Here is a 16,136-nt window from a genome sequence, read left to right on the forward strand (position 1 = left end):
ACCCCCACCCCACCCGTCAGGATGTCTAGTCCCTGACCTGTGAGGATGCCTGGGCCCCACAACCCATGCGGATGGTTGTGGACCCCATCCTGTGAGGCTGCACCCCCGACCTCTTGAGGGTGCCTGGGCCCCTCGACCCATGAGAGTGCCTGTGCTCCTTGACCCCGTTAGGGTGCCAATGACCCCTGACCCGAGAGTGGGCCAGCACCCCCCGACTCCGTGTGGGTGGCAATGCCCTCCATCCCATGAGGATTTCTGAGCCCACCCAACTTGGGGAGGATGTCTACGTGCCCCCCCCCCCCCCCACAGTGGCATCACGGCTACTCCCAGCCCTCCCCCACCCCAACCACAGCCGACAGGTGGGCCTTCTTCAGTCTTCCTGGCAGACAAAACTCCGGGAAGCCCCCGAGCCATCTCAGAATCCCTCTCAGTGCCCCCTGAGGAGTATCAGCCAAGGTAGGCACCTGCCACTCTGCCTGCAAGATGCCCTTGCCCAGGTGCCCCCGCCCAGCAATGACCCTCACACAGATGCTCTCCTCACCCAGATGCCCTCGCCCATGATGCCCCCTGGTGGAAAGTGAACCTCACCCAGACTGCCCTTACCCATGATACCCCTGCCCCAGAAGTGACTCTTGCCCCTGCCTGGGTGCTCCTGTCCAGCAATGCCCCTCACCCAGATGCCATCCCTAAAATTGACCTCGCCCGAAGATGACCCTGCCTCAGAAGTGACCCTTGCCCAAAGATGCCCTTGCCTGGAAGCCCCCTCCAGCCATGACCCTCACCCAGATGCCCTTTCCTGAAAATGACCTTGCCTGAAAATGCCCCTGGGCCAGAAATGACCCTAACGCATGATGCCCGGCCTGGAAGTGACCCTTACCCAGCGAAGCAACCACCAGAGATGACCCTCACCCAGATGCCCTGGCCCGGAAATGACCCTTGACCAGCGATGCCCTTGCCAATGCCCCCTGCACAGAGATGACCTCACCCTGTGACGCTGTCCTCGCCCAGATGCCCTCGCCCTGTTATGCCCGAAGTCCGTGGTCCCCCGAAAGTCACACCACCAGAGACCGATGTTGAAGCTAATAAGCAAGGTCATTTTTATTACGAGTTCGAACTCGGGCCTCTCAGTGACTCCAGGAGAGGAAGCCCCCCGAGAAGCCCCAAGCCTAATTCTTACAGAGTTTTTATTATCATGTACAAGCAAGTGTTAAGGGGATGCTGTAGATCAAGTTGACGCTTCTGATAAGTCCCGACCTCGCAGCTGCTGACTCTGGGGTAGTGGCTGGTTGTTATCTAAAGCTTTGAACACTATAGGTATAGATAATTACTTTACATTCCTGGACCTGGGTCAGGGTAGGGTCACATCTGGCCAGATGGAGGGAAGGGGAGTGTACGATAGCGAGTGCCAGGAATGGGCAGTGGTGCAGGTTGTACAATAATCAACTTAATATAGTTACTGGATTACTTAGCTCAACATCTAACATAATACATATTATAAAGTCAAAGACATCTAGCATTGCTTCTTTTTACTAATGGTTGCCTAACAAGCTAACGTGGTTACACTTTAGGTTACATTAAAATAATGATAGTACTAGTACAATGGATAATAAGGGCATAGTAAAAGCTGGTTGTGCAGGTGCCTTCTCAGCCCATGATGCCCTCTAATCCGAAGTGAACCTCTCCCAGACTGCACTTACCCATAATGCCCTCCCTCCACAGAAAATAGTTCCCAGGTCTGCCAATTCCCAGGGTCCCCATGGAGGCGTGGGCCAGGCTCCGGCACAGTGCGCTGAGGTATTAGGACCCTCCCTCCTCAGGGAATAGTTCCCATGTCTGCGGACCCAGGGTCCCCCGTGGATGCTGAGGCCAGGCTCTGCCACAGCACACTGATGTATTAGGAGCCACCCTCCTCAGGGAACAGTTCCCGGAGTGCCGAACTCCAGGGTCCCCTGTGGAGGAATGGGTGGGCTCCAGCACAGCACGCTGAGATATGAGGACCCTCCCTCCTCAGGGAACAGTTCCCAGAGTCTGCGGACCCCAGGGTCCCCGTGGAGGAATGGGTGGGCTCCAACACAGTGTGCCTAGGTCTAGGACCCTCCTTCCTGAGGGAACAGTTCCCCGGGCCTGCCCACCCAGGGGTCCCCGTGGAGGCATGGGTGGGCTCCAACACAGTGTGCCTAGGTCTAGGACCCTCCTTCCTGAGGGAACAGTTCCCCGGGCCTGCCCACCCAGGGGTCCCCGTGGAGGCATGGGCGGGCTCCAGCACAGTGTGCCTAGGTCTAGGACCCTCCTTCCTGAGGGAACAGTTCCCCGGGCCTGCCCACCCCAGGTTCCCCCGTGGATGCTGAGGTCGGGCTCCTCACAGCACTCTGAGGTGTTAGGACCCTCCCTCCTCTGATACAGTTCCCAGAGTCTGCAGACCCCAGGGTCCCTGTGGAGGCGTGGGCCGAGCTCCGCCACAGCACTCTGAGGTGTGAGGACCCTCCTTCCTCAGGGAACAGTTCCCAGGGTCTGGGGAACCCAGGGTCCCCCATGGATGCTGAGGTCGGGCTCCGCCACAGCGCTCTGAGGTGTGAGGACCCCACCTCCTCAGGGAACAGTTCCCAGAATCTGGGGAACCCAGGGTCCGCGTGGAGGTGTGGGCGGGCTCCTGCACAGCACACTGAGGTACTAGCCCCTCCCTCCTCAGGGAGGAGTTCCCGGAGTGCCGAACCCCAGGGTCCCCCGTGGATGCTGACGCCGGGCTCCAGCACAGCGCGTTGAGCTGTTTGTGCAGATTCGCGTCTGTTTCGGGGGGTAAATCCTGGCACAAAGAGAAAAGCGTGGACAGCCGGCATCAGGCCAGGTGAGTGTTGGCAGTGGCTGGCTGCAGTCGCTCTTCCATGTTTCAATGTCTTTGCTTTTTTCAGTGTTAAAGTATTTTCAAAGTAGATGTTTTAAAACTCAAAACACTATATACTTATATAGTTATGTCTGTTAAAAGAGCTATGGGGGGCTGGCTCTGTGGCATAGCAGGTAAAGCTGCTGCCTGGGACACTTGGCACAGGTTCGAGTCCTGGCTTCTTCACTTCCAATCCCGCTCCCTGCTAATGGGCCTGGAAAGCAGCGGAGGATGGCCCAAGTGCTTGGGCCTCTGCTCCCACATCAGAGACAGAGGAGAAGCTCCTGACTCCTGGCTTCTGGCTTCATCCTGGCCCAGCGCTTTCTGTTATAGGCATTGGGGGGTGGGGGGTGATCCTCTGGATGTGTAGGAAGATTCTGTACAGAGATAAGAAATCACTGTCTTTTAACAGGAAGTAGTCTTATTATTTATTCGTAAGGCCCAGGTGGAATTTCTTATCCAAAAGCCTGAGCGCAGGACAAAGAGGGGTATCTTAGCCTCTTTGTTTCCCTTATATGGCTACACGCGTACATTTGATTGGCTATTCCAATGTTACATGGCTGCCGCAGGTATTGCTACAATGCTGTGTGTGCGCACATAGTTACTGATGTTTTTCCACACATACTGAGCGCAGAACCTGAAATGGCTACACATGAGCAGATAGGGCGGTTGCTGGAGCAGGTTCTTTCCCTCAGCTTAGTATAGAAATAAAAAGCCACGAAACAATTAGCAAAGAGGCAGAAACTTTTATTTTATAGAAAAGAAACTTTCATTTGATTGGCAAGCAACAGAAAAAGCGTTGGGCCTGAGAAGAGGCCAGGCGCAGTGCCAGAGTGGGACACTGGCTTTGAGGCAACGTCCCAGGTTTTTAAGACATTACTGTTTTTTTAAAAGATGTATGTATTTATTTGAAAGTAAGAGTTACACAGAGAGAGGAGAGGCAGAGATAGGTCTTCCATCTGATGGTTCACTCCCCAGTTGGCCACAACAGGCAGAGCAGTGCCGATCTGAAGCAAGGAGCCAGGAGCCTCTTCTGGGTCTCCCGCACGGATACAGGGGCCGAAGCATGTGGGCCATCTTCTACTGCTTTCCCAGGCCATAACAGAGCACTGGATCAGAAGTGGAGCAGCCGGGTCTGAACAGGCGACCATATGGGATGCAGGCACTTCAGGCCAGGTCCTTAACCCTCTGAGCCACAACACTGGCTCCTGCATTACTGTTTTTCTTTTCTTTTCTTTTCTTTTCTTTTCTTTTCTCTTCTCTTCTCTTCTCTTCTTTTCTTTTCTTTTCTTTTTTTTCCATTGGGTCATTCTGTAGGGGTGCTCATTGGGCGGGAGTTTCACAAACTATATGTTGATTGGCTAGGGGGCTCATGGAGATGGGGGTGTCCTCCTGGAGATGGCCTGTCTTGCCTTTAGCGGCTTAGCCCCCTCCTCTGCTAGCTCTGGGTGGAAGATTGCAACTAACTTGAAAGTATGGTTTAAAACTGCAAGGATCACACAAGATAGCAGGGATCTCCAGGAGCCAGTCTGACTCTCCCCAGGAGCTGGGGCTCAGCCCCTTCCTCTGTCAGCTCTGAGTGAAAGATTGTAACCACCCTGAAGGTGTGAGTTAAAGCCACAAGGTCACACATGCACCCTAGGAAGCTATTAGTGGGGGAGATGCCAGTTGGTCTGGAAATAAGCTTTCCAGCCACAGCGGGCAGCCTGCTTGTGAAGAACATCCTACCTATGTCTGAGGGCCTACAGAATCCCAAACTCCACAGGACGGCCTCAGGTAGCACGGGCAGTTGAAGCATTCATAAGCAGGCAGATCACAGCCACATTTTACTCGCAGGACAGATTTGTCCCCTTTTCTTCTTCTGACCTTGGGAAGGCTTCTACCACAACTTCAATCATGTCAGTTAGAAACAATTTTAATTAAAAGACAAAGGTCTCTGCCACAGACTAAAGATCTCTCTCTCTCTTCCCCTTAGTCTTGTTAGGTAGGAAGTCAGTTATGAGCTTATGTGTGTGTAACAGGCCTAAAGAGAAGACATCTATGTCCAGCATATGCTGCATCTCAAGGTCATCCCGATGGTGTTTCAGGGGCAGCCCGGCATTCGCATCCTGCCCTGCCCTGCCCCCTTCTACCTGATAACCTGCCAGGTGGAGGTCCCCACTCCTTCTGCCTGACAGTCTCCCACAGTCTCCCAGGTTCAGCCCAGTATCTGCATCTCAAACACCCTGCTCCCTTCCTCCTGTCTGATAACATTTGCATCCATAAAGTCCTTTGTTTCAGACCTTCAAGAGAAGTTTTTCTATTTATATCCAAAAAGCCCTTTGTTCCAAGAGGAGCAGAGGTGGGGAAGCAAGACCCATCTCCTTAAAACCCCCAGCCTCAACTGGACTGTGCGCTCAGCTCTCTGCCTCTCTGCTGAGCCACCCACCTGGCCTGGTCAGGTGTAATCTCTTCACTCAACATGTAACCTCGCTCCTTCCCCCCCTCCAGTCTCTCAGGCTCTGTCTGGAGAGGTGCCCTTCCGTCCTTACGGATGTCCCTTCCCTAAGAAACCTTGCTATTTTACCTCCCACTACTCTGTCTCATGCCTGAATTCTTTCTTGTGCGAAGACAAGAACCCAGCAATTTCTCCAGTAACAGAAATACCAAACTATTTTATGTTCTTTATATTGTCACAAGCAGTGTTTAAGGATTTCAATTTCTCTACCTTCGTACCAATCCTTGTTACTGTTTTTCTTTTTATTATAGTTAATCTAGTGTAAGTGAAGGGATTTCTCACTGGTTTTCAGTATGTCCATGATGAAGTAGTGTAATTAAGCATCTTTTTGTGTCTGTTGAAATGTATGTTCAAGTTCTTTACCATACTTTGAATTGTTTGTCTTTTGTTGTTGAGCTGTAAAATTTACTAAGGAATATTCTGGATAACACATCCTTTTCATATATACAACATGCAAGTTTTTTCTTCCATCACATGAGTTGTAGTGAAATACAACAGCAAATACGTATTTGGTCTCTTCCCTGGTTTTGTGGCACTTTGCTGTTATTTTATGTGGTGGTTGTTTTGTGTGTTAACAGGAAAATTGATGTATGGTGGCTTCTGGACAGCCCCAAGATGGCTGGTTGCCAAAGGAACTAACCCTGTGAATTGAGGTTTGTAATTTTCAGTGCCCCCACCTGACCTCTTGGGAAGGGAGAGGGGCACTGAAAATTGCTTTGATCACCAATATCCAGTGATCCAATTATGCTGACTCCTTAATTAAACCCAGTAAGAGTCCAAAAGGGTGGGGTTCAGAGAGTTTCTGCATTAACATGTGGAGGTGCTGGAAGGGAGGCAACCTTGAAAATTTATGAAAGTTCCATAGTCTACCTTATCCTATGCACATCATCATTGGTTGTTCATTTGTAGCCTTTCTGGTATACACTGTAATAAATCAAGAATGGCAAGTATGCTGTTTTCCTGGGTTGTGTAAGCTACTGTAGCAAATGATCAAACTAGAGAAGGTGGTTGTGGGAACCTCTGATTGGCATCAAAGTTGAACAGAAGTCATGTGTTAACCTGGGAACCTATTTTTTGTCCTCTGCAAAGAAAACTTTTATTTAAGGAATGCAAACTTCATACATTTCAATAATGCAACTTTAGGAACATAGTGATTCTTCCCACAGTACCCACCCTCCCACCCCTCTTCCTTCTCCCTCTCCTATTCCCAGTGGTTTTTTTTTTTTTAATACTGAACTCATGCACTCCATGTGGGATGCGAGTATTTTTTTTTTTTTGACAGGCAGAGTGGACAGTGAGAGAGAGAGAGACAGAGAGGAAGGTCTTCCTTTGCCGTTGGTTCACCCTCCAATGGCCGCCATGGCCGGTGTGCTGCGGCCAGTGCACCGTGCTGATCCGATGGCAGGAGCCAGGTGCTTCTCCTGGTCTCCCATGGGGTGCAGGGCCCAAGCACTTGGGCCATCCTCCACTGCACTCCCTGGCCACAGCAGAGAGCTGGCCTGGAAGAGGGGCAACCGGGACAGAATCCAGCACCCCAACCAGGACTAGTGTGCCAGTGTGCCAGTGCCGCTAGGTGGAGGATTAGCCTGTTGAGCCACGGCGCTGGCCTATTCCCAGTGTTTTTTACTAAGATCTACTTTCAATTAACTTTGTATACAGAAGATTAACTCTATACTAATAAAGAGTTCAACAAATTGTATGGAAAAAAACTGCTCCTCAAGAGAAGAAATAAGGGCTGTTCAGAGTCATTACATCTCGAACTTGATTTCACTTCTTTTTTTTGAGAAACTTACTAAACTTTACATAAGAACCCAAGAATGGTATATTTTTTGCAAGTACTTAGACATAGCTATAACTTAGGAGACATAAGAATATCCTCCCAGGGCTGGCACTGTGGCATAGCGGGTAAAGCTGCTGCCTGCAGTGCCAGCATCCCTTATGGATGCCAGTTCAAGTCCCGGCTGCTTCACTTGCAATCCAGCTGTCTTCTGTGGCCTGAGAAATTGTAGAGGATGACACAAGTCCTTAGGCCACTGCACCCGCATGGAGGTTCCAGAGGAAGCTCCTGGCTCCTGGCTTCAAATCGGCACAGCTCTGGCCATTGTGGCCAATTGGGAAGTGAACCAGCGATGGAAGACCTTTCTCTCTCTGCCATTTCTTCTCTCTCTGTGTGACTCTGACTTTCAAATAAATAAATAAATAAATAAATCTTAAAAAAACCGATATCCTCCACTTAATACACCTTAAGTAAATCTTTGAGAACAAGTTTTACTGCTAACTCTCATAATACAACTCTCTGAGAACAGAGGTCCTGTATGGGAAAGTTAGTGCACAGCTGGGAACCTATTAATAGCAATTTGCAATTTGCTTCAGAAATGGGAACATGGCCGGCGCCGTGGCTCAACAGGCTAATCCTCCGCCTTGTGGCGCCGGCACACCGGGTTCTAGTCCCGGTCGGGGCACCGATCCTGTCCCGGTTGCCCCTCTTCCAGGCCAGCTCTCTGCTGTGGCCAGGGAGTGCAGTGGAGGATGGCCCAAGTGCTTGGGTCCTGCACCCCATGGGAGACCAGGAGAAGCACCTGGCTCCTGCCATCGGATCAGCGCGGTGCGCCGGCCGCAGCACGCTACCGCGGCGGCCATTAGAGGGTGAACCAACGGCAAAGGAAGACCTTTCTCTCTGTCTCTCTCTCTCTCTCACTGTCCATTCTGCCTGTCAAAAAAAAAAAAAAAAAAAAAAGAAATGGGAACAGTCTTTTATCACTGAGCTGTCAATCTGTGTATCTGATGCTGTCTCCAGGCAGATAGTACTGGAACTGGACTGGACTACAGGACTCTCTAAATCACCCCCATCTCATCACGAGGTGTTCTATGTTGACCCCTGAGTCAATAGTAGTAGGAAAAAAAATTTTTTTTTCTTGTCTATCAGTTTTCTTGGTAATGTTTTCTGATGGACAATATTTTTAGTTTTGAGAAAATCCAATGTGTCTGGTTTTTCTATTGGTTGCTTGTGCTTTTGGTGTCAGAGCCAAGAAATGTGAAATCTAAAGTTATGCAGATTTATCTGAATGTTTCATTTTACAGTTTATACTTTGATCTCATATTTAGGGTTTTTAAAATTACCATTGTTTTTTGTTAAGATTTTAAATTGAGAAATACGAATCTGCTACATTTGTGTTTGTTTTTCAGTTCAGCTTTGGCCATTCATGTTTCTTTGAAGTTCCATAAGAATATTAGAGTAGGTGTTCTAAGATACATGCCCCAAGGTCCATGTGATTGTGATATGAATCACATTGACTCTATAGATTGCTTTGGGTAGTATTGCAGTCTTTAAAGATTTAAGTCTTCTAGTACATTAGCATGATATGTCCTTATATTTATTTTGTATTTATTTCATTTCCATCACTAATGTTTTGTAATTTGGGGAGTGTGAGTCTTGCCTCAATGATAAATTTATACATAAATACATTATTAGTTGTTGTGAGCATAGTAACGGCACTGAGGCTGTGTTGGTTCCAATAAAGATTTTGTTATGGAGTGGGGAAGTCAGACACTCTAATTCCCACAACACACTGGGCAAACTGACCACCCAAGGTTCCCAAAGTACCTCTGGTACTCCTCACAAAGTGTCTTAGCCATGGAAGGCGGATTCTCACAGCCTCCGTATGGGTGGTGCCCCCAAGCTAAAGAACACAAGTCTTGAAGAGTGAGTAGAGTATTGGTTTCAAATGAGCAGGGCTTCAATGTCAGATGAGCTCAGAGCCTCAGCAACAGGCAAGTAGGCCTTGGTGTTGGGTGAGCTCAAGGCCTCAGTGTCGGGCAGGTGCAGGGCTGGCTGAGAGAACTCTCTTAAGGGAAGGTATGAGTGTGGTGGGTTCTGCTGCTCTCAGGAGAGTCTGCTCAGAGTCTCTCTGGGCTCCTTCTGTCTGCAGTTTGTATATGCTTCTAGTGGTCAGTGTGGGGCCGATAAGGTCCCGAGGAGGGTGTGTGCTGGCCATGGGTGGTTCTTATCCAGTCCATGCAGATCTGCAGTCAGCTTAGCTCTTGCTTATTTCTTTCTTTCTTTTTTTTTTTGACAGGCAGAGTGGACAGTGAGAGGGAGAGACAGAGAGAAAGGTCTTCCTTTGCCGTTGGTTCACCCTCCAATGGCCACCGCGGCTGGCGCGCTGCGGCCGGCACACTGCGCTGATCCGATGGCAGGAGCCAGGTGCTTCTCCTGGTCTCCCATTGGGTGCAGGGCCCAAGCACTTGGGCCATCCTCCACTGCACTCCCGGGCCACAGCAGAGAGCTGGCCTGGAAGAGGGGCAAGTGGGACAGAATCCGGTGCCCCGACCGGGACTAGAACCTGGTGTGCCGGCACCGCAAGGCAGAGGATTAGCCTGTTGAGCCGCGGCACCAGCCTTATTTCTTGTTAATATTATGGTGAAGCTGTTTAATTTCTGCTCCTTACATGTGTGTATGTGAGACGAGTATGAGTTTGCCTGTATCTGTGAGTGTGATTGTGCATGTGTACATTTGTATGTGCACACAGAATGCTTCTATGAGTAGGTGTGAGTGTGTCTTATGCTTATATGCGTGAGTGTGTGACTGGTGAGGGTGGCTGTGTCTGTGTGTGCACCTGAGTGTGGTTGTGCACGTGTACACTCGTGTACGCACACAGAATGCTTCTGTGGGTACGTATGAGTGTGTCTTGTGCTTATATATGTGTGAGTATGTGAGTGTAGTGAGTGTGGCTGTGTGTGTGTGTGTGAGAGAGAGAGAGACTGGGAATGCAGTGTGTCCATCTGTGAAGGTGTGGACAAATGCATTTGAGTGTGTCTGTGTGTGCATGTGTGTTTGGCCTCCAGGGCTGGTGGGCCTAGCCCCACCCTCAGCAACTGCTAACTGCCTCCCACCTACAGTGGGCCCAGCACAAGGGCCACGTTGTCGGGGTGACCAGGATCACCCTTGGAGCCATGGACTTGGACCCTGGCTCTGCCTATGAGGCCAGGCTGTGGTGCAGATGGCCACGCAGGAGGATGAAGCAGAGGGGGAGAACGAGGGCCAGTCGAGTGAGTGGAGCCAGCCAGTGTGCTGCCACCCTCCCAGAGATGGGGTGGGTGCTGTCCTCCAGAGGCTGGTCCAGGCCCCCTCTCTGCTGGCCCTAGCCCCGCACCCTGCCAACCCCCTCCCTGGGGCAGCCACTCCCCACTGACCCCTTCACCTGGAAGTCAGAGATGTGCACAGAGGAAGGGGATGCCCTTGGTTTCCTGAGGTCCTTTGTTTAGAGGGTGTGTGCTCCAGGGCTGCCTGGAGGCCAGACATGACCTCAGTCACCTGGATGGGGGCTGGACTGATCCTTGCTCACAGCAGTGATTACCCCTGGCTGAATGGCAGATGAAGGCAGGGAGGCCTGGGGACTCACCCCAGGTATCCCAGCAGACAAGCCACAAACTTCCCATTGTAGCCCAGTGCAGTAACAGGGACTCTTTCGCTGTGGGGGTTTGGGGAGAACATCCTGTCAACGAGGCTGCTCCTGGCAAGGAGGCTGCTCACAGCCCTGAGCCCTTCTTCCCACAGGTTCCCTGATTTCACCCTGGGGACAGCTGGATAGCACCCTTGTTACTATGTCCATCTTTATTCTGCTGAGTGGCCTCATCTACCTTCTGTTCAAGCTGTCACCCAGATTGGTAGGTAGTGTGTGTATGTGTGCTCGTGTGTGTGTGTGCATGTGTGTGTATGTGTGGTAAGCCGGGCATCAAGGGTTACTCCTCCCCACCTCTCACTGGCTGATCTTGGATTAGGTGGGGTTTTCAAGTCTCTACCCTGGGCCAGTGGTGAGGGGTTCCCACATCACTGGGGAAGAGAGGGGAAGTGGTTCTGTGGCAAGTCCCAAAGATGGCATTGGATTGGCCCTGCCCAGCTGAAGTGTGACTCAGTATCCTGTCTCTGGGGAACTGGCCGGCTTGCTCATGTGTTCACACGTTCTATGAAAATGCAGTTTTGGGTTCTAGGGTGCAGAGACCCCTGTTCTCAGCCCTAATGGATGCTTCAGAGAATGAGACAAGAGTCCTCCTGGGGTAAGCCAGCAAGTCTCATGAGCAGGTGTCAAGTGACCAGGGGCACAGGGCCCCTGTCCTGAGTGGGTCCTGGAGAAGACTGGCCAGGGTTGAACATAACAGAGCAAAAGAGGCAGTGGGCAGATAGGGAGAGGGTGTGGGAGAAGGGGTGCTTGGTGGGGCCAGGCCTGGGAGCCAAGGAGAACCCTGGGAGCATTCCCCTTGGGAGTAGCCCCTACTTGGGTCCCCATTGGTTCTGCCTCCCTCTGGCCTCAGGGTAGAGAGAAGCTTCCATCAGGGCATGCCCACCCTGGCTGTGTTCTTCCAGCCCCTCTACAGTGTGCATAATGGGAACTTTCAGTTATGTTGGGACCCACTGCAAGTGTGGGGTGCAGGTATGGCTCAGAGGTCTGGCCTGCCCAGGATGCACACTTTGGGGAGGGTTAGGGGCAAGCATGGGAGCCTTTTTTCAGAGCTTTGAGTGTTTATATATGTATGCATATTTATATTTATAGTGGCTTTAGATTTTATACACTGTCTCAACTGGGCAGAGAAAATTAGCTTCATTTTTCCCTTGCTGATTTCTTTCTTGTTCTTCTGTCTTTAGTCCCATTGTTATTTTCATGACTCTTCTCTGTTCTGCTTTTCCCTACAGAGAAGTGCTTGTTGCAAGGGGCAAACACTGGGGATGGTCTTGTCCCTCCTTCCTCTTCCCCTCTCCCTCCCTTTTTTCTTAAAGGTTTATTTATTTATTTGAAAGTCAGAGTTACAGAGAGGCAGAGGCAGAGACACAGAGAGCGCTCTTCCATCCACTGGGTCACTCGCCAGTTGGCCACAACGGCCGGAGCTGCGCCAATCCGAAGCCAGGAGCCAGGAGCGTCTTTTAGGTCTCCCACGCGGGTTCAGGGACCCAAGCACTTTTGCTGCTTTCCCAGGCCTTAGCAGAGAGCTGGATCAGAAGTGGAGCAGCTGGGAATTGAACGAGTGTCCAAATGGGATGCTGGCCCTGCAGGTGGTGGCTTTACCTGCTACGCCACAGTGCCCACCCTTGTCCCTTCTTACCTCCTCCCTGTCATCCTACAAGTGCATCTATGAGAAGGGCCTCCGGGTTGTGCTGCCCTTGGGGCTCTGGCTGGCCCCTGGGATCCTGCTGTCATGGCCACTGCATGCCTTTGGTCCCTTCTGGTCCCCCGAGGTAGTTCTCTGGCATCAAGGCCCATGAGTGGACTCTGCATTTCCCCCTGTGCAGGGCCTGTTGGACTCCCACAGGCCACACAGAGTCATCAGTCCACTGTATTTCCAGAAAATCCTTTTCTCTCTTAATGGGAAGCCTAGGTTTCAAGACTTTGTCCAACAAAGGCAACGTGGAGCTTAAAGCTGAGGATTGGTCCATAGTGCAGGGCAGCCGAGCCAAGGTTGAGCAGGGTGAGACTGTGAGTGGCCTCTGGCCTGTGTCACTCAGCTGCAGGAACCTGGGCTTCTCTACAGAGCTGTGGCACTTGCCAGGGCTCATTCAGACCTTCAGGGCTGGCCTGCTGTGCACTGGCTTTCCCAGGAGCAGTGCAGTGAGGAGGGGTGGGGTACCAGGAGCATCTGTGGACTGGCTTTCCCAGGAGCAGTGCAGTGAGGAGGGGTGGGGTACCGGGAGCGTCTGGTGGAGGCTCTTGGTCCCGCTGAGCAACCAGCCTCCTTTCAGGGGCAGGGCCTTCTGTAGCCTCTCAGAAGTGTCAGGGCTGCTGGCCTTAGCCCAGTCCTTTGACAGGTGTCTGTGCTGACTGTAGGGTTTGGGGTGGGGATGACTAGTGTCTGCATGTGCTGGTAGGGTTTGCTCTGTCCTTGGCACCAGCCACTGTTTGTACTCTGCCTGTGGATCCTGTGAGTATCAGGTCCTAGCTAGGGGAGCAGTAAGGGACTTGGAAGGACTCAGGTCTCGTAGGGAAGACAGAATGTTCCAGCACAGGCCCTGGTTGGCCTATGGGTGTGGCTGTCCGGAGAGCTTCCTGCAGGGGGAGGGAGGCTGGGCCTGCTGAGCAGGAGGCCCCTGCTCCCGGTTGAATGTGTCCCAGAGCTCTTTCCTTCTCCTGTGCTCTGCTCCAGACCTGGACAGGGGCCCACAAACCAGGCTGGCAGCTAAGCCAGGTCAGTGTCCACACGCTACAAGGAGCCTCTGAGTCCAATGACTGGGAGACCATCACTCTGTTCATATGTGGGCCTGCAGAGGAAGGAAGGCACTGGCACAGGCCTCCCAGAGGCCCCAGGCTCAGAGGAGGTGCTGCCAGCAGGGTGTGTGGAGTGGAAGGCACAGCCACCTGTGTATCGGCCACAGGAGGCCTGGGCCCGCATGGCCCCCGCTGGGCTGGCTGCCCCAGAGCCAGAGGGCAGAAGCAAGTACTGCGTTTTGGGCTGCTCTGGGGGTTGCTATCCCACAGCCCTCCCAGGAAACACACAGAGCTCTGAGCCTGTTCCAGCTGTGGCCCGTGGCCTTTCCTGTGACCCTGGGGTTCAGATCTCCAGCTAGGAGATACCTGTGTGGCAGTTGGTCAGAATGAGGGGTAATACCCTGGCACAGGGACAGCAGGAGCACCTTTGGGGCATTGTGCTCCCTGCTTTCTTCGGGAGGCTGTGGGTCAGCCCCGAAAGTTATGAAGTCCGGACTGCCAGCTGCATCCTGTCTTTGTTGATGGAAATGGCTTAGGTCTCTGGAGCTGACCCCTGATCAGCACTGGGTCTCCTGAGGAGGGCACCTGTGCCGTGTCAGAGGCCCTGTCTAGATGGAGGCAGGAGTTTCATCTCACCCCTCTGCCCAGCTCCTGTGGGGAGGGCCTCCACCCTCAGCATCTTGACAACCGCCCTCCCTCCCCCTCCCCCTTCTGGCCTTGCACCTGGCCTCTCTGATAAGACAGGTGTGCCCTTCCAGCCTGTTCTGTCCTCACCCCTGGGTGGGCCAGCCTGGAGTCTGTGAAATCAGTGAGATGCCCTGAAAGGTGGAGCTGCTTCTCTCTGCCTTCCTGAGGCACCTTTCCTGCCAAGACTGTAAGGGGCATTGTGGCTGCTCCGATGGCTGGGAGGGGCTGGCCCTGATTTCCTGGGCTCTGGGGACAGCAGGATGGAGGCTCAGTGACCAGCCCCAGGGAAGTCGGCCCCTCACGACACTGAGACAGGCCTCCCAAAGAAAGCAGGGAGCACAACACCCCAAAGGTTTTCCTGCTGTCCCTGTCCCAGTGCTCTTGGGCTGTCAGAGCTGCAGGTCCCCACCTTGCAGTAACAGTGGCCTGGGAGGTGGCCACTCCAGGAAGTGGTCTGGGAGAGCGGCGGATGGAGGAGCATGCACTTGTTATTTTCCTAGTGCTACCGTTGCTGAGTACCACAAACTGGGATCTCAGACCACGGAGCTGTCATCTCACAGCTGTGCAGCAGGGGAGTGTGGAGGGCAGCTGTTGGCAGTGCTGGGATCCCTCTGAAGGTGCTGGGCAAGCACTGTCCTGGTCACCAGCTTGTTTCATGGCTGTGATGGCTGACACAGCTTCACAAGGCATCTTCCTGGTTCCCTCTTTTTCTAAGGACACAATAGCAGTGGGTTAAGGCTGACCCTCATGACCTCATCTTAGCTTGGTCATCTGCAAAGACCCTATTTCCATATGAGAATGAGGTCACCCTCACAGGTACTGAGGGTGAGGACTTCACTGTATGAATTTTGAGGACACCATTCAGTGCAGGACAGCACCCCTGCCTTTGCCTGTGACTCCACCTCCCTGATGACCCCAGGCACTTGATCCTTCCTGGGTGCCCCAGACAGAGTTCATGAGAACCTGGCTTTGACCTTGGAGGTGGCACTCGGGTCATCTGCCTGGCGAGGGCTGGGATGAGACTGTTCTGAAGTTCTGAAGGTGGGTAAAGTGGAGGCTGCTCTCTTTTCAGGCAATGAGCCTCCTGGGTGCTCCCATATTCCCTGTGGCCTGGAGCGGGGATTGCTTACAGCCCCTGCCCCCAGAGGCCAGAGCCCCATCTGGCTCAGGTCATCATCCCTCCTGCTCTGCATGTCTGCAAAGCCCCTAGGTTTTGTGGTGAGTCTTAGTGGAGCCAGATCCTGGACAGTGGGGATGAGGGAGGCCCCAGAGAGTTGGAGGGCTGTGGGCAGAAATGAGGTGGAGACATCCTCAGCTCTAACCAAGTATAAAAATACCAGCGTGAATCTACCTCCTGGGGCCGGCCTCTGGGCAGCCCCAGGCTGGTGTATTTGTAACTGTCTGTGTGGCTTCACATAGGACCCGGGCCACCTGCACAGCCTGGACACCTCTCCTGTGAGGCCTGAACATATGTTCATTTCCCCTGAGCACCTGGGTATGTGGCTCTGGGCTGGAGCCTGAATGTGCACCATCACCTTCCTGTCTACATGTGACTAAGCCACACCTGGCAGAGCAGCTGTGAGTTCACTTGAACAAGATCTGGGTATGGCAGTGCTCCAGAAGTGCTGGTTTCCCCTCACCTGGATGGGACATCCCTTGGAAACCCTGTGCCAGTGTCTGGGTTACAGCAGGGCTAGAGTCAAAGACCCTATAAACTGCAAGGAGGCCTCATGGTCACTGGGCATCTGTGAGGGCCTCAGAGTGATGCTGACCTTGATCTTAAATATGAAGTGGCCACTGGGTGCTGGTGTTGTGGCTCAGTGGGTTAAGCTGCCACCTGTGACACCAGCATCCCATAAGAGTGCTGGTTTGTGTC

This window comes from Lepus europaeus, chromosome 20 (genome assembly GCF_033115175.1).
Source record: "Lepus europaeus isolate LE1 chromosome 20, mLepTim1.pri, whole genome shotgun sequence".
Lineage (NCBI taxonomy): Eukaryota > Metazoa > Chordata > Mammalia > Lagomorpha > Leporidae > Lepus > Lepus europaeus.